We start from the raw sequence: 17,883 nt of genomic DNA, 5'->3' as shown, positions 1-17,883 counted from the left end.
TTTGCAAAGATGAGGTCTAGCTTTGTTGTTTAGGCTGGTCTTGAACTTTTAGCTTTTACTTATCCTCCCACCTCAGCCTCCCAAAATGGTACTGGGATTACAGGTGTCAGCCACTGCTCCTGGCCCAGGATTGTACATTGTTTCTTTAAGGAGCTTTCAGAAGAGATCATTTTTACACTGTAGTTAGGTTGGAAATTTAGTTTTGAACTGGGATTGTCCCTGACTTTTATTCTAGAGAGTAGTGGTTCTCAAAGCGTGATCTCCAGATCAGTAGTATCAACATCACCTGGGAACTTTTTAGAAATGCAAATTCTTCAGCTCAGAATATCTCCCCCTCTTAGAGCTGTTGCCTGAATCACCATGATTCCTTATTAATTTGTGGAGATTAAGCACTCCTCCCTCAAAAAACTCTTCCAATGCTGATGCCCCACGGGACTGCCATGCTGGGCTATTTTCTCTGACTATAGGGTGGATGAGCTTGTGACAACAGAAACAACTGGGGAATTCTGGGTTGGGGATAGGGGAAACCAAAAGAGACAATAGAAACTACTCTGGCTATAACAGGCCTTCTTAGGCACTTTCTAATGTGGCTACTTAGAAGGAGGCCTGAGGCCAGCACACCTCCTGCCCCTTGGAGATACCTAGCATAGCATGGCAACTTCAAGCAATGCATAAGCTCCTGGCGGACTGAACTCTTTGGATCTCTCCTGCATGTCTGTCCTCTCAACTCCCTGGACTCAGGACTTCACTGCCTGTCCCACAAGGAACAGGACTTTTCTGCCCTCCCCTACGTGGCTAATAAGCCACAACAAGTATGTGGTGGAACAGACGCAGGAGAGGGTGGAGTGGCCTGGCCCCAACCCCTGTCTCCTCTCATTCCACCAGGGTTTTGCCATCTTCCTACAGTATAACTTCAACTCCCTTGGGCAACATGTGCTCTGTTCTACCTGATGCTTGGGCTCCTGTGCCAGGCCTTGTCCCAAGGGCCCTGTTTATATTCATCTGGGCCTGAAGGACAGGATCCTAGCATTGGAGGCTGGTCAGTGCTCAGAGCATTTGAGGTGCCCCCTCCTTGGAAGTGTGATCGCTTCAGAAGAATGTAGCTGAGGCTTCTTTCAGTGACTATCTAGGGAATACTGGGGAAACAATTTGGAGCTGAGGCTGGGGGTTGACTATGAACCTGGTAGACTGCAGTGTAAACCTGAAGTCTTTCCTCCATTTAGGTTTGAACTTGTCCTTCCTAAAGTGATGAGTGAAGCTGGTGGATCTGGGATAGGCCATCTGGACAGGAGAAGAATGTGGAGTCAGGCTGGAGGGGACCTTTGCCTGATACAGCTCTGGACCAGTCCTGAGGCGCCTACTTTGGTTTAGGTGAAATAAGCTATTTGTGGGTACACCTCTGAGCATGTGCATGTGTCTCTACCTGTGTGTCTTTCTGTGCATCCATAAGGGTTCCCATGTGTATCTGTGTAGAGTCTCCATCTCACCAGCTGTGAGGCCACAGACAGGTGATTTAAACCACCTGGCTTCCCTTTTCTGTGTCTGTATTATGGGGATAATAATAACTTTTATAAAAGGTTACTATGGCAGCAAAGTGAAACAATGCACATAAGCTTCTTAGCACAGTTCCTGGTGCTCATGTGTTAGGCTATTATTATCAATGTCTTGGGTAAGTTACTTAACCTCCCTGGGCCTCAGTTTCTTCATGTGTAAAATAGGGATAATACCAGAACCTAGTACTGTTCTAAGGATTAGAGCAATTGATACCTATGAAGTTCTCGTATATGCAATAAATGTTAATGATTAGAATGTGTATTATCTTTGTGTATGGATGTGTCTGGTTGAGAATATCTGAGTTTGTAAATGTCTCTGAGCATGTCTTGCTGCTGGTGTGTGTATACACACATGTATATATGTATTTAAGTGTGTTTATATGGCCAGACAGGCCCAGTCTCTCTGGTGGAGTTTGCTGTTGGCCCAAGCCTGGACTCCCTGAGCCAGCTAGGGCCGGCGCCGAGGATGGAATTTCCATTAAGAATTAAGCAGGACAGCACAGCATTGAGAAGTCAGGCAGGCAGAGGGGAGGGGGTCGAGGGGGAGGAAGCTTCAACTCTGAGCTCCCTTGGGCAGCCTCAGTACTGAACTGCCTTGGACAAGCTTTGCCTTGAGTCACAGGCCTTCTCAGGGCCATGGCCCAGAAGGATGGGCAAAGGGAAGGAAGCTGTTCACAGGGGCCTCTGTAAGGAGACTTGCAGTCGCTGCAGCCAAGGCTGGAGCCATGAGGCGGCCCCCTGGCAATGGAGAGGCAGCCGGCGAAGGTCCAGGTGGCTGGGGTCTATGGGGAGTCTAGGAGTCCAGGAGGCTGGGCTGTGCCGTACGTATCTGGGAAGGTGGATGTGACTGTGTGTGTGTGTGTGTGTGTGTGTGTGTGTGTGTGTGTGTGTGTGTATTGGGAAGTGGAGGGTGGGGGCATTTATGCCAAATGCCTCCAGGGAACATCTAACAAACCAAGTCTGTTCCTCTCTTACCCTGAAACCCAGACACAGGGTTTGGGCCTGGAAATAAAAGACCTTTGAGGCTTTTTTGCTAACATCGATCTGTTTATGATCTAAGCCTCATTCTATTTCTAGTGTATAATAAAATATCTTAGTTTTCCAGGTGTTTTACATCCTTGACCTCACTTCATACTTTCAACAACCTCATGAGCTGGGCAGAGATTTTTATGTTCCCCAATGTACATATGGGAAAACTGATGCTCAGAGAGGTTAAGTGATTTGTCCAAGGACTCATCACTAGAAAGTAGTAGAGGCAGGATGCAAAACAGGTTTATCTGAGGAAGAAGTGGAGACTTCTTTCCTTCCCTTTCTTCCCTTCCCTTCCCTTCCCTTCCCTTCCCTTCCCTTCCCTTCCCTTCCCTCCCTCCCTCTCTCTCTCTCTTTCTCTCTTTCTCTCTTTCTTTCTTTCTTTCTTTCTTTCTTTCTTTCTTTCTTTCTTTCTTTCTTTCTTTCTTTCTTTCTTTCTTTTTTGATGCAATCTCACTCTGTTGCCAGGCTGGAGTGCAGTGGCACAATCTTGGCTCACTGCAATCTCCGACTCATTGCTTCAAGCCATTCTCCTGCCTCAGCCTCCTGAGTAGCTGGGGTTACAGGCACATGCCAACACGCCCAGCTAATTTTTGTATTATTAGTAGAGATGGGGTTTCACAATGTTGGCCAGGATGGACTCAGTCTCCGGACTCCATGATCTACCCACCTTGGCCTCCCAAAGAGCTGGGATTACAGGTGTGAGCCACCACTCCCGGTTGAGACTATTCTTATCATACCACCTGCCCTACCAGAAACAGACTCAGAGAGAAGATTCTGCAAACAGTCTGTAAGACTGTGGTTTCAGTGGTAATGCTGAGCCAGGTGGCACCAAGCCCTGTCCCCAGCCCTAGACAGCACTTGTTGAGACAGGAACTGAGGCCCCTCTCAGGGAACTTGGGGAGTAGAATCAGGCTGTTCTGGATGACTGGAGGGTAGAGTCGAAGCTGGCTTGTCTGAGAGGAATGATTTGGCCACCTTCTGAGCCCTGGGCCCCCAGAGAGCTGAGGAGGAGAGTTAATGTCAGAGAGCTTCTGTGTGTTTGAGTCCAGGGAGCAGCAGTCAGCTTCAGCCAGAGCCTGAAAAAAGAAATAGAGATTATTAGCATCAAGGAAGAGAAAGCTGCAGTGGGACCTTGGCGTGGTCGTTTTGTCATGGGGACTGAGTTGAGCTCCTTCTCCCTGAATACATATTGTGAGCAAATTGACATAGTTTGCATGTGAGAGATTTAGGTTAGATGTCAAGGAGATCTTTCCGCCAATAAGAGATCAAGATCCGCCAAGCTTTGGAACGGGGCTCAAGGGAGCCCAGGGGCTGCCTTTGCTTGAGGACCTCCAAGAATAGGTCAAGATTCTCTGGGATCTGGGGGCCTCATAGCAAGAAGGCGGAGGCGGGGGAGGGGGGCTTGTATGAAATGACCTGGAAGCTTTCCTCCAGGTCAATAATGCCACATTCCTGAGCTTTTGGGTAGGAATCAAGTTCCTCTAGATTTAGCTATTTGACAGAGTTCAGGACGGGGGTGGGGGGTGGGGTCTGATCTTATGTGCCGAAGTTAGAAGGAGTTTCTGCGACAACCCCTGGTCATTTTTGGCAGGTCCAAGATGTGGAGGGTGACTTAGGTATGTGTGAGCAAGGTTCCAGAGGGAAGCACCTGCGGTGAATAAACCGTCTCATTCTAGGCATTTGGGGCCCATCAAAGCTGGGCGGCTTCCTCCTTCCGAGCAAGTGAACTGCACCCAAATCCCTCCTTGTTTTGTTTCAGCTCCAGGGGAAACGATCGCGGCACATTCCCTTCCCCTCTCCAGATGTTGGCATGCGGGGCACCTTGCGGGCGACCCCGCCCGGACGGCTCCGCGGCTCCCGGGCTATCACCCTGGTGCCTGCCCGCCTGGCCCGGGGGAGCCCGGTCTCTAATTAGGCCTGACCGCGTCCCCATTCCAGCGCTCCCGCAGATGGGAGGGAGCGCCATGTTTCCCTCGCCAGGGGCACCGAAATAGCCTCCTCGTTGTCCCGCGGAGACAGCAGGCAGCCGTGGCTGACGCGGGACCAAGGCTTGGCAGGGAGCGCGCTGTTGTGGAAGGTCCTTGGGAGGCTGCGGCCGCCTCGGAGAGGGAGGGCGGGCGAGGGCGGGGGAGAGCGGGGCGGGGGGCGGGGGCCAGAGGCGGCCCCTCGGGCTGGGCCGGCAGAGCGGCCACTTCGTGCGCGGCATCTGGAGCTCCAGCTGCGCCCCGCCACCACTGGCCGCTCGTACCACCCGCCTGTCTCGCACGCTAAGTAAGTAGACAGCTCCCCTAGCTGGATTCAGGGGGCTGGTGATGCCTCTGCCAGCCTAGTTGGGAACGGTGCAGATTTGTCACTAATTGGATAGTAGGTGTAAGTGTGTCAGTGGGAGCGCTTTGAAGGGGAGCTTGCACCAGTGTGAGGGAGTGTGTCTGGGTGGGATGTCCACATGTGGAATTTTCTAGCATGTGCCCCAGGGTGTGAGTGTGGGTGAATGAGTGTGTCAGAGTGTGTGGTGGCCTGGAGTGGGCCACAGGTGTTTGCCTGTGTGGCACCTGCTGCCCTGGATGGACTGTGTCTGTACCTGTGGAAATGCCTGTGTGTGTGGCAGGAAGGCCTCCAGGTGGGCTAAGCCAGTCCACTTGTGGATGAGTGAATGTGCCAGCGTGAACCCAGGAAGGCAGAAGCTGGGGCTAGGGAGTGTTATCTGAATTCAGGCTTTCTAGGGTGACCTGACTTGTCCCAGCTGGGGTGTCTTCTCTGTGGGTCATTCAGTTTTGGTTTCTCAGGGCTTGGAGAAGGACAGAAGCTCAGAGCCCTCACACAACACTGGAGTGAATGTGGCTCTGACTGACCCCATCTGGCTAGACCAGGGTCAGGGAGACAGCTTGGGGGACCCCAGTCTTAAACCAGGAGAAGAGACAGGAGGCCAGGGGATGCGTAGACCACATGGCCATGGCCACCCACAAACGCTTGCAGTGCACCCACGCTCACATGCTCAGCATACACACGTTCCTGTCCATGTGCACCAGTCTTGCACACACTCTTCTCAGGATAGCCATGCAACCATTCACACTTTCAACATGTATACCTGTGGACAACGACATGTATGAAACATGCACCCATTTTGTTCAATGCATATGCACAAATGTATCCCTGGTGTGGCCCCACCCTCAGCCGCTAGCCTCCTCCCACTTTTGCCCCTTTTAACCTATATATTGTACCTCTGACAATGGCTCCAAGAAACTGGCCTCAGTGGAGAATATTTTAAGTCAGGGACTTTGGCTGCGGGGGTCAGGGCAGATGGTGATATGGTACCTTTGAGGGGTTCCATTTAATCTGAAACTGAGGCTGTCCATGGAGCTCAGCCAGAGAGCATCTTGTCCCTTAAGCTCTGGGACTTAGAAGCGGTGTTTGCCCTTTTAGAAGTGAAAACTTCCAAACGCTGCCTTTGGAAGGCAAGCCAGGTCAGGCTGGGATCTGAGATGGAGCTCAGCATATGTAATTTGCTCCATGCTGTAGTTTATACTCTGGATTACACTTGCTGCAGAGAAGCAGTGACCCTTCTGGGCTGGGTCCCAGGGCAACCATTTGGCAGGGAGGACAGTGAATTGAGCTGAGCTGATTCCTTCTCTTCTTTGCTTTCATTCAACCCTACTTTGAGTCTCCCTCCCGCAGGCTGGTGGAGGGATGGCATTTGCTCTGCTCCTCTCCTTTCTTCCAGTGGTTATCTTTTTTTCTGGACAGAATCTCCTCCATGACTTCCTCCCCCTGGTGACCACTGGGCACACGCTATACAGTGCTTGGAAGAGTAGGTGCCCTAAAATTCCAGCTGAGTGGTGGTGTTATTCTTCTTAGTAGAGCTTCTAGACCTGTCCCATCCTGGCTATTCTCTTCTGCATACTTCAGTGAGGTACTCAGACTAAATGTGCTCCTTCAGTTGGAAAGTTAGAAAGATGGTATTGAGTTTCCTTCCTTCCTTCCTTCCTTCCTTCCTTCCTTCCTTCCTTCCTTCTTCCTTCCTTCCTTCCTTCCTTCCTTCCTTCCTTCCTTCCTTCCTTCCTTCCTTCCTTCCTTCTTTCTTTTCTTTTCTTTTCTTTTCTTTTCTTTTCTTTTCTTTTCTTTTCTTTCCTTTTCTTTCCTTTTCTTTCTTTCTTTCTTTGATAGAGTCTCGCTGTATCGCCCAGGCTGGAGTGCAGTGGCATGATCTCGGCTCATTGCAACCTCCACCTCCCAGAGTCAAGCGATTCTCCTGCCTCAGCCCCCTGAGTAGCTGGGATTAGAGGCCCCCACCACCATGCCCAGCTAATTTTTGTATTTTTAGTAGAGATGGGGTTTCTCCATGTTGGCCAGGCTTGTCTAGAACTCCTGACCTCAGGTGATCTGCCTGCCTAGGCCTCCCGAACTGCTGGGATAACAGGTGTAAGCCACCACGCCTGGCCTGAGTTTCTTCTTTCTTGGTGTTTATGGTTTGGTCTAAGGGGTGACTAAGCTGTCACCCACCAACTTCTCTAATATGCAGGAGAGCAAGTTGGGTTCAACCACTTTTTGAGGGGAATGCTGGGATCTAGCTTCTCTTTGGCCTGATCCTACACCTGACCCTTGGGAGTGGTTAAAAAAGGGCTGGCTGTGGTCAGTCCAGCAGAATAAAGGTGGCAGGGGAAGGAATTATTTTCCCATTGTGCTTCCCTTGTCACTCTGGTTGCTGGGAAGCTCTTAGTCCATCATATGGCTCTGTTGTAATAGCTATGTTAGTTGGAACCATTGCTTTGACTTCTAATTTCTGCTTTATCAACTTTATAGAATACATATTTTCAACTGTAAACTTCCACATCCTTTGTTGAAGGAAATCAGAACAAATAAATGAAAAACCAGCAATTAAGCATTCTATTGGTCTCTGGGGATGGGAATCACACTGGATTTTCTTGGGACGTCCTCAATTTCAAATATGTCATCTGGTTTTCAAACCATATGTTTCAATTTGGCTTCTGTACCTTTGGACTCTAATTGGTGACAATGTCTTGGAGGTTTTTTTTCCTAGTAGCTCTGGGACATAATGCCCATCTCTGTGCTGGCTCAGACAAGGGGGATAGTTGAGAATGAATTGGGCCATTGATAAACACCGCCTGCTCCGAGTGTTTCAGCTGCCAACTCTTCCCTGTCTCAAAAGCTCAAGTGTCTGGGTGCCCGAAGGAGTTTGACCCTTGCCCTAAGCCTGGCCCTGGCCCCACAGCCACCCCTTCCTCATGTGACCCTGCCCAATTCAGGGCTCTGCCGGGAGGTCTGTGTCTCTTGGATCTGAGCCCTCCTCTAGTATGGAACACAACATCTCTGATCAGGGATGGCCCTTGTGGAGCTGGAGCTTGGGATGGGGAGCTTGGACTTAGGAGTGTGGAGGAGCACATGAAGGGCTTTACTGCCTCCTTGCCTGGGTCTGTGAGGCTAAGTGGTCAGGGAATCATTTGTCACCTCTTACCTGCAGAGGTGCACCTCATCTGAATGCAGGGCAGGGTTCTAGCCACATTGCAAAGTTGATGAAATTTCTAATTCACTCCAAGACAAATTATTTTATGCTGCCCAAGGCCATTCATGTTTGGAAAGGAGAAAGCTGGAGGGTAAAGCTTAGCAACAAAGAGTGATTAGAATAACTCGAATGGTGGGCTTTCGGGCATTGCATTGAGGTCCTGCTTCTCAGTATGTGTTATGTCAACCCAAGCTGGTGGCTGTTGCCTGCCTTCAAGATGCATCCTCCCAGAAGCATTTGATCACAAGGTAGGAAAGAGGAAATCCCCTGTGGCCTGGTACTGAGTAATGTGCTGGTGGCTTGGTATGGGTGAGGTGTTTGTTCCTTCCCAGATAAGTGTCATCTTAAAAAGGTAAGACTAAGACTGGAGCACATCTCTGCTGAGTTTTCACACTATTTAGACTCTGGTTGTCCCCTGGGCTTTAAGCTCAACCAAGTGAAAACAGGCTTAAAAGCCAGCAAGAGCATTGTGTGAGATAGTTAGGACTTCTGTACAGAAAAGGTAACTCACAGTAACTCACTTTTATTTATTATCGACTACTGTCCACCTTCCTTTTTGGGCTCTTTCCATCTTTTGTTTCATGAAATCTCTCCCCCTGCCTTTCAACCTCCCACCAACATGCAGTGGGCAGTGTTGAACTTCTGTGCCTTCACTTCTCCCTGGGGCAAACTCCGTCCTGGGAACCAAGCCTCTGCCCAGACTCTGCGATCTGGCCGGCTTGATCTCCCCTCTCCCAGCTCCAGGGTCCCCTCAGTGCCAAGCTCTGGGGGAGTCTTGGATACTTTGAGGATGTCTCAGGGCAGATCAGACTCTGTTTGGTGTGATGCAGTGTCTGTAGGCATCAGCAGTTTGGCTGGGTAGTTGTGTATAGTGTTCACTTTCTGCAGGAGAAATGGTTTTGTCTTACAAACCAAATATTCTGGGTTTGGAAACCATGTGAAATGTGGCCTGTGGTTGGAGGGTGTAAGCTACGTTGTGGGCCTGTGTGTGGTGCTGGATTTAAAGACACTGTTGAGGGACAGAACAATCGGCTCAGGCCATCTCACTTCTTTTGATGGAGGGTCAGAGGTGAGCAGTACATACTGGCAATGTGCAGAAAAGAGAGCACAGGCTTTGCAGCCAGACAGATCTGACTTGGAGCCTCAGTTTCCTCATCTGTAAAATGGGGTTCCTCATAAGGCAATGTGGTGCTAGAACTGGAAAGTTTATTTGAAATTCAGTGTCTGGCATAGAATAGGCAAACCGTAAAATGCAATATCCTTCTTTCTTATGCCACCTACTTTCTGTGAAAGAACACTGGATTCCAGCTCTGACTCAGCCTTGGGCACACTGTGTTATCTTGGGTTAAGTCACTTACCCTCTCTGAGCCTCCCTTTCCTGGTGCATAAAATGAGAGAACTCATTTCTCTCACTTCTCTGCATTTTCTGAAGATAATGAAAGAGACTAAAGTTAAGGGTTCTCTTGGAAGATCCAGAAAGTGCAACCCAAACTGATTCATTTATTCATGCCTCAGTATTAATTGAGATCATTTGCTGTGCCAGGGTCTGTGCAAGGCCCTGGGGGTAGAGGCAACTAGGAATATCCCGGGCTTCAAGTAGCAATCAGACCATATGGCAAGGCAGACTTGTAAACAAAGGCCTGTCTCTAGGGCATGATCAAAGCAGGTACTGGAGCACTAATGTAGCAGCAAGGAAGTGTTGTCTCCAACTGGGGCAGACAGAGAGGCCTTTCCGAAAGTGTAAGTACTTGGTGTGGATCTTGAAAGATAACAGGAAGTTGCCAGGAAGAGGAGGACATTGTAGGTAGAGAGACCAGCACGTGTGAGGGCACACAAGTGTTGCCTAATGTGGTAAGTTTGGGGAACTTTAAGCAGTTAGCATAACTGGAGCCTATGGTGTGGGTGGTCAGTAGTGTTGGGGATGAAATGGAAGATGTTACAAAGAGCTTTGTATGGAGTCCGGTCTGGATGCTGTCCTGAGATATTTAGACTTTTTGTCATATTTATGGGCAAGCACTGAGGTATTTTAAGAAGGGAAGGACATGGTGGATATGGGCTCACTTATTCATTCAACATTTATTGAGTGCTTCCTATTTTTATGTCACTCTAAATTTTGACATATCAAATATAATAACTATGTATAAGACTTATATAAGAAATCTCTCTTTATTCATGTCTCAATTGTTTACATGATCTTCCATTTACTTTATTACTTTCATTCTCTCCAATCATACATAAATATTATTTTTATTATTTGTGTATATTTTTATTGTTTATATAACTTATATTTCACTGTAAATTTTTATAATATATTTATTGTTTTATTATATATGAATACTTATGAAAATGTTTATATTTCTGATCCATTGAGGAGAAATTGGAGACATGATGCCTCTTTAGCCCCTATATAGTTAAGTATACATTTCCTTAAAAAGGATATTCTCTTACCACAGTGCAATTCTGTCCTAATAATGTCTTTATGGCTCCCCAATCTCCCTTGCCTCAGTCAGGATCCAATCCATAGATTGCATTTAATTGCTATCTCTCTTTAGTCTCCTCAAATCCAGAGCAGTTCTTCTGCTTTATTTATTTATTTTTTGAACTTTATTTTTTTGAATAGCACAGGTCAGTTATTATGTGGAATATCTCTCAATTTGGTTATTGTTGATGGTTCTGCATGATTAGATTCAAGCAATGCATTATGGGCAGGAATACAACTGCCGTGAGGTTATGTCCTCTCCAGTTTTCATATCAGCAAGCACATGATGTGGGGATTGTCCCAGTGCCGGTGATGGGAGCTTTTATCACTTGCTTAAGAATAATGTCTGCCAGTTTCTCCACTGCGAAATTACTATTTTTTCTCTCTAGAATTAATAAGTAATTTGTGGAGAGATACTTTGAGACTATGTATAACCTGTTCCTTATCAAACTTATACCCACTGATTTTATCATCATTGATCATTTTGAGTCAATTATTTCTTCCATATTTAGTAGTTGGCATTCTACTTTAAAAAAATCTTTTCCCCACTCCCTCCCTTCCTATCACTAGGGTCTCATGAATTCTTCATTTATTCAATGGGTTATAATCAATTATTATCTTTATTTTATTTCGATGTTCACATTGTCCCAAACTTGATTAGTGGGAGGCTCTGCAAGCTGGCTTTCTTTGTTTTTGATGCATCCCCATGATTCTCTGTGCTCTTCCTTACTATTTACTATAGCAAGAAGTTACAGGCTCAATTTCCTTACTTTGCTACAGCCCTGGAATTAGCCATTTGTCTGAAGAGCCCTGGATCCTTTTAGTCGAAAATGGTATTTAGAAACCAAGATTTAAAGGCTACCTGTGCTTTTTGTGATTGGTGGTGTGTCATCATTTATATGCTTTCTTAGCAAACAAAGTTAGGACATATATGTATATTTATTTCTCCAATCAACCAATACAATACATTGTTACATGTTTTTAGAAGAAAAAACCCCAAAGACTATGATAGAGAGTAATGGGGTAGGAATACTTTAGATTGGGTGGTTAGAAATGGCCTCTTTCAGGAGGCAATATTTAGAAAGACAGCATGAGGTGGGTGGATGGATTGGAAGAAGAAAGAGCCTGGAGATTGTTTTAATTATTCATACAGTAATTACCAGGGCCTGAACTAAGTTCGAATGAAGAGGTGGTAGAATCAATAGGACACAGTGACTTGTGAATGCAGAAAGTGAGGGAGATGAAGGAGTCTAAGGGACTCCCAGTTTGATGCCTCAAAGGCCTCTCAAACTCAACGTGTCCAAAACAGAATTTCTGTAGTTCTTTTTTTTAAATATATATATATATATTTTTATTGTTATACTTTAGGTTTTAGGGTACATGTGCACAATGCGCAGGCTTGTTACATATGTATCCATGTGCCATGTTGTTTTGCTGCACCCATTAACTCGTCATTTAGCATTAGATATATCTCCTAATGCTGTCCCTCCCCCCTCCCCCCACTCCACAACAGTCCCCGGAGTGTGATGTTCCCCTTCCTGTGTCCATGAGTTCTCATTGTTCAATTCCCACCTATGAGTGAGAACGTGCGGTGTTTTGCTTTTTGTCCTTGCGATAGTTTACTGAGAATGATGTTTTCCAGTTTCATCCATGTCCCTACAAAGGACATGAACTCATCATTTTTTATGGCTGCATAGTATTCCACGGTGTATATGTGCCACATTTTCTTAATCCAGTCTATCGTTGTTGGACATTTGGGTTGGTTCCAACTCTTTGCTATTGTGAATAGTGCCTCAATAAACATATGTGTGCATGTGTCTTTATAGCAGCATGATTTATAGTCCTTTGGGTATATACCCAGTAATGGGATGGCTGGGTCAAATGGTATTTCTAGTTCTAGATCCCTGAGGAATCGCCACACTGACTTCCACAATGGTTGAACTAGTTTACAGTCCCACCAACAGTGTAAAAGTGTTCCTATTTCTCCACATCCTCTCCAGCACCTGTTGTTTCCTGACTTTTTAATGATGGCCATTCTAACTGGTGTGAGATGGTATCTCACTGTGGTTTTGACTTGCATTTCTCTGATGGCCAGTGATGATGAGCATTTTTTCATGTGTTTTTTGGCTGCATAAATGTCTTCTTTTGAGAAGTGTCTGTTCATGTCCTTTGCCCACTTTTTGATGGGGTTGTTTGTTTTTTTCTGGTAAATTTGTTTGAGTTCATTGTAGATTCTGGATATTAGCCCTTTGTCAGATGAGTAGGTTGCAAAAATTTTCTCCCATTCTGTAGGTTGCCTGTTCACCCTGATGGTAGTTTCTTTTGCTGTGCAGAAGCTCTTTAGTTTAATTAGATCCCATTTGTCAATTTTGGCTTTCATTGCCATTGCTTTTGGTGTTTTAGACATGAAGTCCTTGCCCACGCCTATGTCCTGAATGGTATTGCCTAGGTTTTCTTGTAGGATTTTAATGGTTTTAGGTCTAACATTTAAGTCTTTAATCCATCTTGAATTAATTTTTGTATAAGGTGTAAGGAAGGGATCCAGTTTCAGCTTTCTACATATGGCTAGCCAGTTTTCCCAGCACCATTTATTAAATAGGGAATCCTTTCCCCATTTCTTGTTTTTGTCAGGTTTGTCAAAGATCAGATAGTTGTAGATATGTGGCATTATTTCTGAGGGCTCTGTTCTGTTCCATTGATCTATGTCTCTGTTGTGGTATCAGTACCATGCTGTTTTGGTTACTGTAGCCTTGTAGTATAGTTTGAAGTCAGGTAGCGTGATGCCTCCAGCTTTGTTCTTTTGGCTTAGGATTGACTTGGCGATGCGGGCTCTTTTTTGGTTCCATATGAACTTTAAAGTAGTTTTTTCCAATTCTGTGAAGAAAGTCATTGGTAGCTTGATGGGGATGGCATCGAATCTATAAATTGCCTTGGGCAGTATGGCCATTTTCACGATATTGATTCTTCCAACCCATGAGCATGGAATGTTCTTCCATTTGTTTGTATCCTCTTTGATTTCATTGAGCAGCAGTTTGTAGTTCTCCTTGAAGAGGTCCTTCACATCCCTTGTAAGTTGGATTCCTAGGTATTTTATTCTCTTTGAAGCAATTGTGAATGGGAGTTCACTCATGATTTGGCTCTCTGTTTGTCTGTGATTGGTGTACAAGAATGCTTGTGATTTTTGTACATTGATTTTGTATCCTGAGACTTTGCTGAAGTTGCTAATCAGCTTAAGGAGATTTTGGGCTGAGACAATGGGGTTTTCTAGATATACAATCATGTCATCTGCAAACAGGGACAATTTGACTTCCTCTTTTCCTAATTGAATACCCTTTATTTCTTTCTCTTTCCTGATTGCCCTGGCCACAACTTCCAGCACTATGTTGAATAGGAGTGGTGAGAGAGGGCATCCCTGTCTTGTGCCAGTTTTCAAAGGGAATGCTTCCAGTGTTTGCCCATTCAGTATGATATTGGCTGTGGGCTTGTCATAGATAGGTCTTATTATTTTGAGATATGTCCCATCAATACCTAATTTATTGAGAGTTTTTAGCATGAAGTGTTGTTGAATTTTGTCAAAGGCCTTTTCTGCATCTATTGAGATAATCACGTGATTTTTGTCTTTGGTTCTGTTTATATGCTGGATTACATTTATTGATTTGCGTATGTTGAACCAGCCTTGCATCCCAGGGATGAAGCCCACTTGATCATGGTGTATAAGCTTTTTGATGTGCTGCTGGATTTGGTTTGCCAGTATTTTATTGAGGATTTTTGCATCAATGTTCATCAAGGATATTGGTCTGAAATTCTCTTTTTTGGTTATGTCTCTGCCAGGCTTTGGTATCAGGACAATGCTGGTAGTTCTTTATCCTACTGAAACCTGGTCCTCTTCAGGTATTTTAGATTTCATTGAATGACTCCTTCGTCTGGGAAGCTGCACAAGTCAGACAGACCTGGCAGTCATCCTCAACACCTCTCTCCCTCAAAACCCATATCCAATCCATCCCCATATCTTGTTGATATTAGCTTGTAAATATCTCTCAAATCTTTCACTTCTCTCCATCTCCACCAGCATCGCCCTAGTTCATGGTACCATCTTTATGTTTCTGGGGTACCACAAGAGCCCCCTGGTCCCCCTATATCCACACTGGCTCCCCTCCGATTTGTTCTCCACACAGCAGCCAGAGCGCATTTCAAAACACAACTCTGTTCATATCATTTTCTTCCTTAAAAGTATGTTAGTTGCTTCCTATTGATCTTAAGATAAAGACCACACTCCTTAATAAGTCCTATGAAGTCTTGCTTGCCTGGCCCTGCTGCCCTCTCCTACATCTCCCTACCCAGCACTCCCTCCCTGGCTCTCCCTGCCACACTGGCCTCAGCTGAGTCTTAGTCCCTAGGGCTTGTTAGGCTCCCTCCCACCATAAGTCTTTGTATTTGCTGTCCCTCTGCTTAGAATGCTCGTTCTTCCTGACTACACCTACTGAATTCCTGCTTTACTCTCAGTTCTCAGCTGAGCTGTCACTTTCATAATCTTCAGGACCAGGCTCAATCCTGTTTTATAAAGTTTTAAAACATGTGCCTCCTTCAAGGCTTTATCATAGTTTCAGTTTTACATTTATTTATGTAATCATTAGTGATTACTTTCTCTATATGATGATGAGCTCTGTGAGGGTTGGAACCATGTCTGGTTTTGCTCGTTACTTTGTCCTAGCAGGTATCATGGTACCATGTTACTGACATATGCCACAAATATATGTTGAACAAATGAATAAATGAAGATTTATCATCTGAGTAACCAGATAGATGATGGAACCATTCAGTGGAATAAAAATCAGGAGAGAAGTAGATTTGAGGAGGAAAATTATCATTCATTTTGGGACACCTGGCATTTGGGGTCCCTGCCAACCATGTCTGTCCCTCAGAGACCTTACCATCTTCTGTACAAATTAGGATGTCACTAAGGAGCTTTTGAGGGGCTGGTGACAGGTGATATCTAATTCCTGGATGATTCTAAGAAGGTCCCTGGAGGAGGTGGTTAAGTCACAAATGGCATCCCTGAGCTGTGGCTTCTCTATCCTTATCTCTGGTTTGTAGAGCATACAGGAGATAGAAGGGGTTCCCAGGTGGTCCTGACTTGGCTCCTTGAGGACTTGTATAAAATATCTTTACAATCCTATGAAAGGCTCCGTGGAATTTTAGTTACTTGTATGATTCACATTTGTCAGGAGCTGCCAACCTCCTTCCTACCTCTAACACTGCACTAGACATAGGCTTAAAAGAGAATACAGAAAGTGGGTCTTACTAAGCCCAGGGAGCCATACTTTCAAAGATGTCATCAGCACTAGGACAGAACAGCCCATTCCATCCCGCTGACTCACTTACTCTTACATTCCTCACTCACTCATTCAACTTTCTATCTCATCTTGTTCATTCAGTCCCTTACCCACACACCCATCTGTCATCCACCTATCCATCCATGAACAAGAGTTTATGTTGGATTTATAGCAGGACTCAAGGCTAATGCATTATCTTCAGCACCACTCCTGTATCCCTCTTTTCTATGGTCCTCACAGCTCAGAATCCCAGGCGAGGAGACTGTCAGGGTTTGGGGAGATGTCACTGTGCTGGCGTAGGGCTGGGCTGGGTATGATTGCAGGGTGTTAGCAGGAAGAGTGGGAGACCAGAAGTGGCCACACTGATTACTCCTCTTGGCTCACTGTCTGCTTTTCTGGCTTCCCCTCTTTCATTGGTGATGAGAAATTAGAGATTAGTCTCCTTGTTCAGGTAGATATAAGATAGACTGGGCTTTGCAGAGGGGTTAGGGGGCTCTGGCCTTAAGGGGAAATAGGAACACAGCGCCCTGTGAGCCCTACGGTGGAAAAGGTGATGCTTTTGTTTTCTTCTTCATTTTAGACTAAGATTGCACTTTAACCCTGTGGAATTTGCAGAGAGGCTGGGGGAGGGTGGGAGAGCAGGATTTTAAAATGTGGCATTTAGAAACCAGGCAGTAGACTAATCCTGGCCCCATCCCCATAGAAGCTGCTCTTTCAGTTCTCTTAGGCTTGTCATTTACAAAGAGCTCCCTAGAATGTGTGCTGTCCATCTGCTTCAGCGGCTGACAGGGCTGGAATTGAGCAGACATAGGACAATGACAGCCACATCAGATAACAGCATCTTGGAAAAATGCCTGAAGGTTGCAAGGGTCTAAGTTACAGACTCATTCACTCATTCCCTCCCTCATGAATTCATTCATTTATCTACTTAGCACCTACCTAGTAGGTGCCATGTTTAATTCTCAGCCCTGGAGATATGACAGTGAGCAAAGCACATATTTCATGCCCTTGGAAGATTTGGTTTGGGAAGATAGACAGTAAACAGGGTACTATACACCATACAAAGTGTGAATACCATGGAGAAATATAGAGAATAATAAGGGAGCTCCAAGGGTTGGAGGTGGTTTATACATTTATACAGGGTCAGGAGGTTTTCTCTGATAAGCAGGCATTTAAGCAGAGGCCAGGAGGAAGCTATGTGAGTACTTGTTGGAAGAGAAGCCAAATAAAGAGAAGAGTAAGTGGAAAGGCCCTGAAGCATGCTTGAGAAAGAGCCTGCCGGTCCATATGATTGGAGTTAAGTGAGGGATGGGAAGAGTTGAAGGAGTTGAGATCAATGCAATAATGGGTGCCAGTTCACGAAGGCTCTTGTGGGTTATTTGAAGAACCTTGGCTTTTAATATGAGTGGAATAGTGAACATTGAAAAGTTTTGCAGAGAGAAATGACATGCTATAGCTTCTATGAAAATAGAAGATTGTTACTGGGAGGAGAAATGAATTAGGAGCCTGTTATAGTGATTTAGGTGAGAGATGATGGTGGCTAGGACCAAGGTCCACTTATTCATTCATTTATCTTCCATTTCATTTTCTATTCTACAGATGTCTCTGTAACCCTGCCTACATATGAGGACCCTTAGCACTTTGCATCCATTCCTCTGTCTGACCCGCTCCCATGATCTAGCCAGCTATCCTCATTGCTTTCAACAAGTCTTTACCTGCTACTTGGAGAGCGTTGTGCCAGATGCTGGCTAATATGGGCATATTCTTGTGGGACTTTGGCCCTCTCAGGGAGACAACATGCACCCATAGGAGATCACCAGTCAGCTACAAAACCAAGCAAGTCTCTCAGGCTCAGTATGAATGGTGTCAACACTTCATTGTTTTAGGAGGCCTGTGGGCTGGAGATCAGAGTAAGCTTCTGGGTGGAAGCCACATTTAAGCTGAATCTTGACAGATGGGGAGGGC

At 45.7% G+C, this 17,883-nt stretch overlaps 1 protein-coding gene across 1 annotated transcript in view; it reads left to right on the top strand.

Annotated features, from left to right (window-relative positions):
• Window positions 1-4,775: 4,775 nt before the first annotated feature.
• Window positions 4,776-17,883, top strand: part of INSC (INSC spindle orientation adaptor protein) — a 136,528-nt gene continuing 123,420 nt past the window's right edge. The window contains exon 1 of the mRNA XM_032168017.1: window positions 4,776-4,856. The gene's annotated coding sequence lies outside the window, so the exon portion shown is untranslated. The remainder of the gene's footprint in view (window positions 4,857-17,883) is intronic.

The sequence above is a fragment of the Hylobates moloch genome, unplaced genomic scaffold (genome assembly GCF_009828535.3).
Source record: "Hylobates moloch isolate HMO894 unplaced genomic scaffold, HMol_V3 SCAFFOLD_11, whole genome shotgun sequence".
Taxonomy (NCBI): Eukaryota; Metazoa; Chordata; class Mammalia; order Primates; family Hylobatidae; genus Hylobates; species Hylobates moloch.
The sequence above is the reverse complement of the archived record's forward strand: the minus strand, read 5'-3'. Positions and strand labels throughout refer to the sequence as shown.